Source organism: Cucumis melo, chromosome 1 (assembly GCF_025177605.1).
Source record: "Cucumis melo cultivar AY chromosome 1, USDA_Cmelo_AY_1.0, whole genome shotgun sequence".
Taxonomy (NCBI): domain Eukaryota; kingdom Viridiplantae; phylum Streptophyta; class Magnoliopsida; order Cucurbitales; family Cucurbitaceae; genus Cucumis; species Cucumis melo.
Window position 1 is genome coordinate 27,345,226 of NC_066857.1, and position 10,902 is coordinate 27,356,127.

A 10,902-nucleotide genomic window follows, 5' to 3' on the forward strand; every position below is an offset into this window, starting at 1 on the left:
GGGGAAGAAGAGAGGGATGGCGGCGGAGACGAAGGCGGAAGAGAAACGGAGTGGTGCGGCGGCGTCGGGCGATTGAAGCCGAGAGGAGATCCGAAACGAAAGGGAGCCGCGGCGGACGACGGTGGCCGAGGCAGGCGACGACCACACGGACGGAGATGGAGGAACCGGTGGCGATGCAGAAATGAGGAAGAAAACGATGGAGGAAGGAGAGGAAATGGATGGGACTCGTGGCTGTGGCGCGGCGCTGGCGGAATGGAGAAGAAGAAGAAAAATTTTTTCGGGGGGAAGAGAGGAGAGGCGGCGCGTTTTTAGGGTTTCTTTTATTTTTTTTTTTAAAAAATTTATTATATATATATATATATATAAATCTTAATAAAAATATAATATTAATAAATAATAATAATATATAAAAATATAAATAATAATAATAATAATAAAGTAATAATAATATATTTATAATATTAATATTAGATAAATAATAATTTATTTTATTCTTTTAGAAATATCACTATTTCTATAATATTAATTTATAATAATATTTATAATATTAATATTATAACAATTAGAATAAATAATAATATTAATATTAAAATCAATATTATATCATTATTATATCAATTGCACTTTAAATAAAACGAGAAAAAAAAATTTTACCTTAAAAAATTTCGGGACGTTACACCTTTAAACTCTTTCATAGAAGGTGACCCTCCTTCACCATCACGTATATGCTCCATCAAGTTTTCCAAACCAAACCACTCTAAAAGAGCTATGGAAACTTCATTATTGTCCATACCAACTATGGACCACTCAAAGGTTTTGTATCATCCATCAAGTCCATTTAAGGATTGTCCATACAATGGGCTATGGACCATCAAGTCTATCGCAACAGATGACCCAATAAGGGGCTATGGACCATCAAGTCTATCGCAATAGATCACCCAATACCAAGTGCTATGGATCTCCGAAGGGCTTTAGGCCCATGTTCACTGGGGAATCTAGAACCACTTTCCTTGTTAGTCCTTTGGTTAAAAGATCAGTCAGGTTCTTCTCAGATCGAACAAACTCTAAGAAAATAGTTCCTTCGTTTACAGTTGCATGCCTAAAACGTGTATGTCTTCTTTTGCCATTATAAACACTGTTCTTAGTAATACATATGGCAGCTTGTGAATCACACTATATGGACACAGACAGATGCCCCCACAATGGTACATCTCCTAGTAGGCTTTTGATCCACTCAGCCTCTTGTCCCACCAACTTTAATGCTATAAACTCATATTCCATAGTAGATCTAGCTCTACAAGTCTGTTTCACAGACTTTCAAGATATTGCTCCACCCCCGAGTAAAAATACATACCCACTAGTAGAGTTAACCTCATCATTGTCTGTGACCCAATTTGCATCACAATATCCTTTTAATATGGCAGGAAATTTGTTAAAGTGCAAATAGTAATTTATGGTCCCTTTAAGATATCTCAATAGATGGCGTAAAGCATCTCAATGGTATCTATCAGAATTATGTATGTATTTACTTAATCTACTGACAGCATTTACAATACCAGGTTTAGTGTAGTTCATTAAATATATAACACTACCTTTGATCTTTGAATATTCAGGTTAAGACACACTATCTCTTTTATTCTTCTTAAGATGTTTACTAGCATCATAAGAAGTTCTTATTAGAGAAACATTAAAGAAATCAAATTTCTTTAGTGTTGTCTCCACGTAGTGAGATTGATACAGGGACAAACCATTTTTGTTTTTCCTTATTTTAACATCAAGAATTATGTCTGCTTCTCCTAGGTCTTTCATTTCAAAGTATGATGAAAGGAACAACTTGATATCATTTATCAATTCCATGTTTGTTTTAAAGATTAATATGTCATCAACATATAAACATATTAATATGCAATTAGCTCCAAACAACTTTGAATAAATACATGTATCTGAGGAATTTACTTTAAATCCATTGTTTATTAAAGCATTATTAAATTTTTCATGCCACTGTTTAAGAGCTTGCTTGAGACCATATAGAGATTTTCTAAGTTTACACACTTTATTTTCTTGGCCAGGAATTTTGAACCCTTCTGGTTGTGTCATATAAATTTCTTCTTCTAAGTCACCATTTAGAAAAGCGGTTTTTACATCCATTTAATGGATAAGAAGGCTATGTATGACAGCTAATGCAATCAATGTCCTAATTGTGGTTACCTTAGTTACATGGTAATATGTGTCAAAGTAGTCAATACCTTGCTTTTGAGTATACCCTACCACCACTAATCTAGCCCTATATCTTTCTATTGACCAATTTGGTTTAGTTTTTCTTTTGAATATCCACTTATACGTAATTGGCTTACTTCCCATGGGAAGGTTCACTAAGTCCCATGTTTGATTTATGGTTAGTGAATTCAGTTCTTTTAATGGCCTCTTTCCACATACTTGACTCTATAGAATTTAGGGACTTTTGGTAAGTTTTAGGATCCTGATCTATTAAAAACAAATTCGTGAAGTTACAATCAATTTCATCGTGTCTTTCCACCATAAATGTGCTTAGGAAATCTGGACCAAAAATTTTCTCAGTTCTCTGTCTTTTACTTCTCCTAGGTTCTAATTCACATCCTACGTTTGAAGTATTAACAATTTCAGAAACAGGTGTTTCACTAACAACTAAGGGGTTTTCAGAATCATGCATACTCCTAGATAGGCAAGGAACAAACGAAGATTGCTTTAACGGAAACAAATGCTCAAAGAATTATGCATCCCTAGATTCATTTATAGTTTTATCATTTAAACACATAAACCTATATGCAACACTATTTTGAGCATAACCGATAAATATGCAGTCAAAGGTTTTAAACCCTATCGTAGATTTCTTCAATGCAGGAAATGGTACCTTAGCCAAACATCCCCATACTTTCAAGTAGGACAGATTTGGTGCATGTTCTTTCTAGAGTTCGTAGGGAGTTTTATCTAGCCTTTTATGGGGGAACCTTGTTAAGAACAAAACATGCAGACAACATAGCTTCGCCCTACATATTATTAGATAGACCAGAGCTGAACAACATGGCATTCATCATTTCTTTAAGAGTTCTATTTTTTCGTTTTGCTATGCCATTTTGTTGTGGCGAGTAAGGAGCAGTAAATTCATGAATAATACCATTTGACTCACAAAATTCTTTAAGAGTCAGAATACTCACCACCTCTCTCTGATCTTAATCTTTTTATTTTTTTTCCTAATTGATTTTCAGTTTCTGCCTTAAATTTTAAAAACATACTACCAACTTCATCTTTTGTTTTTATCAAGTAGATCTTAGTAAATCTAGAGAAATCATCAACAAAAGATACATAATAATTTTTACCACCTCTACTAGTAATGTTTTTAAATCGACTAGATCAGAGTGAACTAATTCTAATAGATCGGTACTTCTAAATTCAATTAGTTTGAAAGTTTTTCTTATAGAACTTATACACAAACAGGACATTTACCAGTTTCATGCGATTCAGAAGTATTTAATCTTAAGTCTTTAAGCTTCCTAATTGATGCAAAGTTCACATGTCTTAGTCTACCATGCTATAAATCAACAGATTCAACTATGTAGGTAAAACTAAAAACATTTGTATTCATGGAAACAATATTAATATTAAGTACAAACAGACCATTGGGCAGATACCTCTTACCGAAAAATTCTCCATTTTTGGTAAAGACAACCTTGGTACCTTCCAGTACAATCTTAAGACCTACCTGATTCAACAGACTCCCAGACACAAGTTTCTATGTAGGGAAGAGACATACAAAACATTACTAAGAGATAGAGTTTTTCCATATGTTAATTTTAAAATAAACTTCCCTTTTTCGATTACTCCTGCAGTAGCTGAGTTTCCCATGAATACGCATTCTCCATCTGCAGTATATTCGTAGTCATGGAGAAGTTCTCAATTGGTGCAGAAGTGTCTCGAGGCTTCAGTATCGAGAATACAGTCAGTCTTGTTCTCTATGAAGTTGACCTCCACTACAAGAAATCGGGATTTTCCCGACGTCGAAAAATATTGGGGAAAGTGAAAATACGTCGGGAAAGGATCTTCCGACGCAGTCCTTGACGTCGGGACAAATGTTAGGGGAAGTAAGTCGGGATAGGCTTTCCCGACGTTGTGTTGGTCACGCGTCGGGAAAGCCTCTCCCGACTCTGTCTTTTTCGACGCAATCCACGGCGTCGGAAAAACCTCGTCTGCTTTCCCGATGCCATGTACTGCGTCGGAAAAGCCTTCCCCGACAGGCTTTACCGTGCAGCTTTGTTGAGGAACCGTTTTATCGACACTATACTGAAAGCTCGAGAAAAGGCACTTGAAAAGGTTCGTTAAACATGAGATTTTTCTTGTTTGTCCAATGTTAGACCAACCCTATGATGCACAAACGTACACATATTCATTCAATGAAAGTTGTTTCAATGACAAACGAGATCCTGAAAAAGTGCGAATGGAGAGAGAAGAACTTGAAAGACAGCAAAGAGAAGGTTGACAGCGAGCTACGGACGGAGGAAGGTTGAAGCTGAAGTTGCGGCTGCGGCGACGGACGGCGGCAAGGGACGACAACGACGATGGAACGGACGGCGGCGAGCTACGGACGGTGACAAATGTTTCTCTCTTTTCCGAACCCTTTCCCTTTCTTTTTCAGTTCTATGTAAAACAGAAATAAAATAAATTTTCAGGGAATCTCCCGACGCACTATTTACGGTGTCGAGAAAACCTAGACCTTTGCCGACGCACGACTTATGACGTCGAGAAAACCTAGACCTTTTCCGACGCACGACTTATGGCATCGGGAAAACCTAGGCATTGGGAATACCCCTTATTTCCCACGTGCGGCTTTTTTCGACGCACTACTTAAGGCGTCGGGAATACCTAGGCCTTTCCCGATGCGTTAGGTCGGTGTCGGAAATTCCCTTTATTTCTCGACGGCCTTTCCCGACGCGTTGGGTCAGTGTTAGGAACATCCTTTATTTTTCGGCGTCTTACTTTATGCGTCGAGAATAACTTTTTCTCCCGACGTCTTACTTTATGCGTCGGGAGAACCTCTTATTCCCAACGTCTTTTATGCCAACTCTTTTTCGACGTTGGGAAAAGTTCGATTTCTTGTAGTGCTCCACAACAGCTACTATGACCTCGTCGTCTTGTTCTACAAGATTAGCATGAGGTGTTGGTTTCTGGTTTGGTCTCCCTTTCTTTTGGTTGCATGGGTATGACTTGTGTCCTTCTTTTCCGCATACATAACATACTAGCTTCATCTTCTTGATTTATCCCTAAGAGCCTTGAACTGTCTCTTTTATGAGTCTTTCCCTTATGCCCTTTATCTTGCTTGGTCATGTCTCTGTTTACAGTAGAAGATTCAACTAAGTTAGCATTAACTGAATTTAAATTTTTAGAGGCTAACTTATCTTTCAGTCTATTGGCTTCTTCTTTGCGCATGTGATTGATTAGTTCTTGAAGTTTAAAATCCTTCTTCTTGTGCTTTAGGTGATTTCGATAGTCATTCCATGACAAAGGAAACTTCTCGAGCAGGACATTTGCTTAAAGTATTTCATACATCTTCATGCCTTCAGATAGAACATTCGCCACCAAGTTTTCGTACTCATGTATTTGTTTCACAACTGGCTTGTCGTTTATCATCTTGAACTACAACCACTTTCCAACAACATATTTTTTCCATCCACCATCATCTCCTCCATATTGAGCTACAGATGTCCTTGACAGATTTTTGAGCTACAAGTAAATCGAATATCGGATATGACGTGGGGTTCAATAGAAGGTTCTCAAGATCGTGCGTCGTAGTAGAAGGTTCTTTGGAACAAATATCTTGAGAACATATTTTTTCCAGTCTTGTTGTCCTTTGCATACTTCTCAAGATCAATCACTTGGTCCTTCTTTACTTGGTTAGCAGTAGTAGTAGAAGGTTCTTTGGATGATTCTGGATCAAAAGATGCTGGAGTGGTAGTTGGAGGATTAAACGGCAGATTGGTGGTAAGAACGTAGTTGACTCAAAAGATGCTCGAGTGGTGGCTGGAGGACCAACAACGGTAGTTCATTCCATCAAGTGGCTCTAGCTTGGATAGGTTAGGTAGAACTTTGTTGGAGGTCTTGATCGACATTGGATTGTTTTTAGATTGTTGAAAAAATTTGAGAATATCGATCAATAGGTAATTGTCGTGCCATGACGAACCACTACCCTGAAAGCAATTTCGACTGATCGTGGTGCTAATAATGATGTCAATTGCTCTCCAAGGTTAATACAGCTTTTCAGTACAAACGTGCACTCTTCAGAACAGGGAATAGAAACAAAACCATATGAAATGCTCAGAACATCGAGAGAATGCGAATAAAAGAAGAGAGAATTGGAATGAACGTTTTTAATGTGTTGAAACCAAATGAATTTCGTCTAATTTATAAAGAGCTGAAGATGGCAGGAAGTGGATGGGAGTGATTGTCGAAAAAATAAGGAGGAGAGTGATCACCGAAACGTCATGGCAGGAAGCAAACGTCGGATAGGACGATGCGTGTACGTTGAATGAAAGAGTCGGGCCGATAATGATTGTGTAAAAGATTTACACATGTCCAGACGCTTGACATCGAAAGTGTAAGGGATAAAAAGGTAAATTACCAAAAGTATAGGTAATAAAAAATTACATCTTTTTTTGCGCACACATGGTTACCTGAGCCTGCCCATCCGACGGGACAGACAACAGTGGCGGCACACATGTGGTGTTGGTTATACTATTACCACCAACTTAGTTTGAAATCCCCTTTAAAGGTTTAAGTGTATATACCTACTTTCCACTTTAAAAATTAGGAATGTGAGACAAACGACTTAACTTTGCTATTTGGGCCAAAGCCCATAAGTCATTTCTAACAAAAATCACTTTGTCCATCATTTGCTTCCCCCTTGTTAAGGATTGGTATGGCAACAAGTTTCCGAAAAACAAGAGCAACATTTTGATAGTCCGATGATGAGGAAGAGAGTAGCAACGGCAGACACTCATTGAGTGCAAAGTTGGCTACTTCTTAATTAAATATGGGGCCCTACAAAGCGTATAGGCCAATTTGAAGTAGATATTTGGAGTTACAAGCCTTTAAGCTTGCAAAAATTTTTACCAGACATAGTTGTGACCCTGGATCGTTCAACCTTCCATGAATATCATAGGCACTATATCAAGAAGTTTTCTGCCTCTAGACGATGAGTCTCTTCATTGTTGAATTGCTCCTCTGTGTAAATCAGCTTTATACTTTGTATGAGTAGAAGGTTTTTCAATCACTATAGATAGAAAGAAAATTCATAAATGTAGCCAAAAAAATGAAAAGGGAGCATGAAACCCTCACTTAACTAAGTTAGTGCAGTTGGGCAAGGTTGAAGTTATAGCATACTGAACCTCCCTACCTTACCAGCTCTGTCTAAGAATTCTTTGACTTGTTTAATTTCAGCGTTTGTTAATGTGGTCTTTGTCTATTGTTCAGAAACTATCATAGCAGTTATAGTCATAATCAGTGATCTAAAAACTAAGACATTGTATTCTTCAACTTGTTCTTCATTAGCTAAAGCCGTGTAGAATTTCGAAGCAAAAAGCATAAATTCTGAGCATAATTCAAACATCCTATCCCTCCCTATTCTTGTCCCAAAATTCCTATAAGCTACAGGAAACCACCTTTGTTTTCACTTACCTACTTCTCCTTCACTAAAGAAACAACCAACCCCAAGTTCAATTGCCCTGTCATAAGCGCGTTTCATAACTCTGAGGATTTCTGAGTCATGGATGGATTCTTGAGTGAGGATGGTCACTAAGGTGCGTAGTAAAATCACTTCTCCCGCTGGCATAGGTTTTCCAGTGGAATAAAAATTTAACAAGCTCGAAAGAGAAGCAACTACAACAAAAAAAGCACGGTAAGCAACAACTTCATGAGCACACAATAAGAGAAAGTCTAGCGTAAAATCAAGGCAGGAGATCAATGATTGGATTTGATTGATGGCCTCCGTATTATCATTCTTTAAAAGAGAGATTTTGAACTACAAAAGTAGTGATAACATCAACTTCGATCGATCATTTAGCAAGGTAAATAAAAAAAGTAGCAAGATAGATCTAATAATCATGCACAGGTGTAATAGGGAGAGAGAGAGTGAGTACCTTTAGGAAAGCACAAGCTATGACAGGCTCTAGCTGCATAAAAGAGGAAGAATAGCATTATAATATCACTTAAGGACTTGAAAAGTTTTAAGACCAAGATCACTTCAGCTTCCTTTGATGGTTTATTGTACCTTTTCAGCCTCGTTGACGTATTCCTAAGCTTGATCAAGCTAAGAGAAACCAAGATAAAGACATAGAACTCTAAAGTCTTTGGCCCGAAGATTTCAATTTTCAATGTCGTATAAAATGTAAAGCATTGATTTTTCGAACATCTCAACACTGATCTTGTAACCTTTTGATCGAAAATGATTTGCAGTACTGGAAATGAAAACAGAAAGAAAAGAAGATAGTTAATAATTAGAAATTAACTATCTAATAGAGAAATACTAACAATGATCATTTCATTCTCTAAACTTTATGTTATGTTGTTATAATATTCAAAATTTCAAACATTCTATTTTAGCCCTATAGCAATTCTTCATTCATCATTCAACAAGAAATTGGATTCTGTTTCAAATCATAACACCTAGTCCTGTAAATAAATGGACAAATACGGTTTAACTAAATACTTAATTGAGAAAAAACTAGCATTCAGCTCTAAAATATATTTGCTTGAAAAGTTCAAATATTAAAATAGAAGGTTTGAAAATTCAAAAACTAAAAAGGACTAAAAATGGTGAAAGATTTAAAAAATAAGGGATTAAAAGGTGAAATAAGTATAAGAATGTTAGTAAAATATAATTTTGTTCCGCTCTTATATTTCGTGGACATTAGAAACGAGCACGTTCTTCATGGAGGTTAATGGTCACAGACTCATAAGATAATATAACAGTATCCCTTTCAATAGAAACACATTGCATTTGCCTCCCTAAATGCATTTTTCTTTTTTGACGTAAACTTCTCTATTGCCTTATGATTCTATAAAGTTGGGCTAAAAATTAAGTCCAATGAACTTTAGCATATAATGAAATTTTCTTGGTGGGTTTGGGTGTATCTTTAACGTTTTCATTTTATCATATTGTTCAATCATAGTTTGCCATAAAATAAATTCTTCTCACTTCTTTTTAAAAATATTTTAATTCAATTTTCATGTGTGTGGTAAAATTGAGATATATAGTGATAAGATGCATCCAAGGATTGTTTCTGGTGTCTAAACCATCAATTTTGTAACAATTTGGTTCTTACCTTGAAAGATCTCATCGAAATTAAATGACAAACTTTCATCATGTAACTACTTAGTAGACATAGTTTCGTGAGCCTCCCGATGAAATCTCATGATAGAGAATAAATCATTAAAAATTTGTAAAGTGAGGAAAAATATATATCAACAAAAGTTCACAAAATTAAATTACATGCCTACCAAAAGAGAGAGAAAAAAAGAGTAAATTATAACTTTTTTTACTGCTTTCAAGAGACAATTAGAACTTTGGGGAAAGTTAGAGGACAAATAGTAGTTTTCTAACCCTAAATGACCGTACCATATTATAAAAGGATATACACTTCAATTAAGTAGAACTAGAAGTACAACGTCAACGACTTACCAATTCCAAAGTAGGGTGTACATGGCTTTTCTATGCTTTTCAGTAGCATATCCACAAAAAAGTGTAATCACCCTCTCATCTGATGCCATCTTCGCCGCAACGCTTTCACTTTCGAAAAATCTCTTCACAACCAGCTAACTTCTGAGCCACTCGCATCGTTACCTTTGCACTCACATGGCAACGCCCCACAGCTTCATAAACATTCTCATGGTGGTCTCCGCTTCACCTCTTCCCACTGGATCGAAGTAAGTCTTCACGGTCGAAACCCAACCACTCTTCAATATTCCCTAATTCTCAACCATTTCTCTCAACTCCTTTTCCTCCTTCCTATGCCTCCCCTATGAGGCCATGATCGCATACTGCCAATGCGATAAAGACCCTGCAACAGAATACTGAACAAAGAGATTCTTGACCATAGAATATTTTTCGTGAAAGGAATATGTGTAAGGCCTTGAACCAAAGAAAGGAAGTTCGAGTGAAGAGGAGTATAGGACATCCCGTGAGAAAATATGCAAAAGGAAGGAAGGTGACGTGAGAATAAGTGCTTGAGTCTAAGTTTCATTACGAGAAGGCAAGCGACGCGATAAGAGTAAGCTGGCGAGGAAGAAGCTTGCGTTGATCGCCAAGAGATGCGTTTAGCATAGTAACGCGAGAAGAAGTGCCTAGCTTAAGGAAGGAGGTGAGGAAGTAAATGTCTGCTAGTTCCTGAGAATATAGGAGGGTCAGGCGATTTAAGAGTTTAGCTTCTCAAAGAGATAAAAGTGTGCATCTTGAGGGAAAAGTCCAATTATCGCTGATGGATAACCCATGTGTCGAGTTTGGGTTGGTTGCATGGTACGGCGAGTTGGTAAAGAGAGACATGTAAAGTGTTGAAACGACCCTTGGATGTGGGAGGTCACTATAAAAGGGGCCAAAGGCCAAAGAGGAAAAGAGAGTTTTCATAAGAATTAGACTTTCTGATGAAAGTGACAAGGAAATTTTGGAGAGCTGAACATCAGATAAAGAAACTGTTATGTGAGAAGAGGAATCCAACAATAGAAAAGGAAGGAATTGAGGCTAAAGTATATTTGTGAGTGATGAAACAACATGCGATATGGTTATTAAGCTATTACTTAGCAATCTTATGCGACATGACAGCCATGTCATCTTATCTTGCGTCTAAGGAGCTGGTTGGTATCCGCTCTGCTCCATTCTAC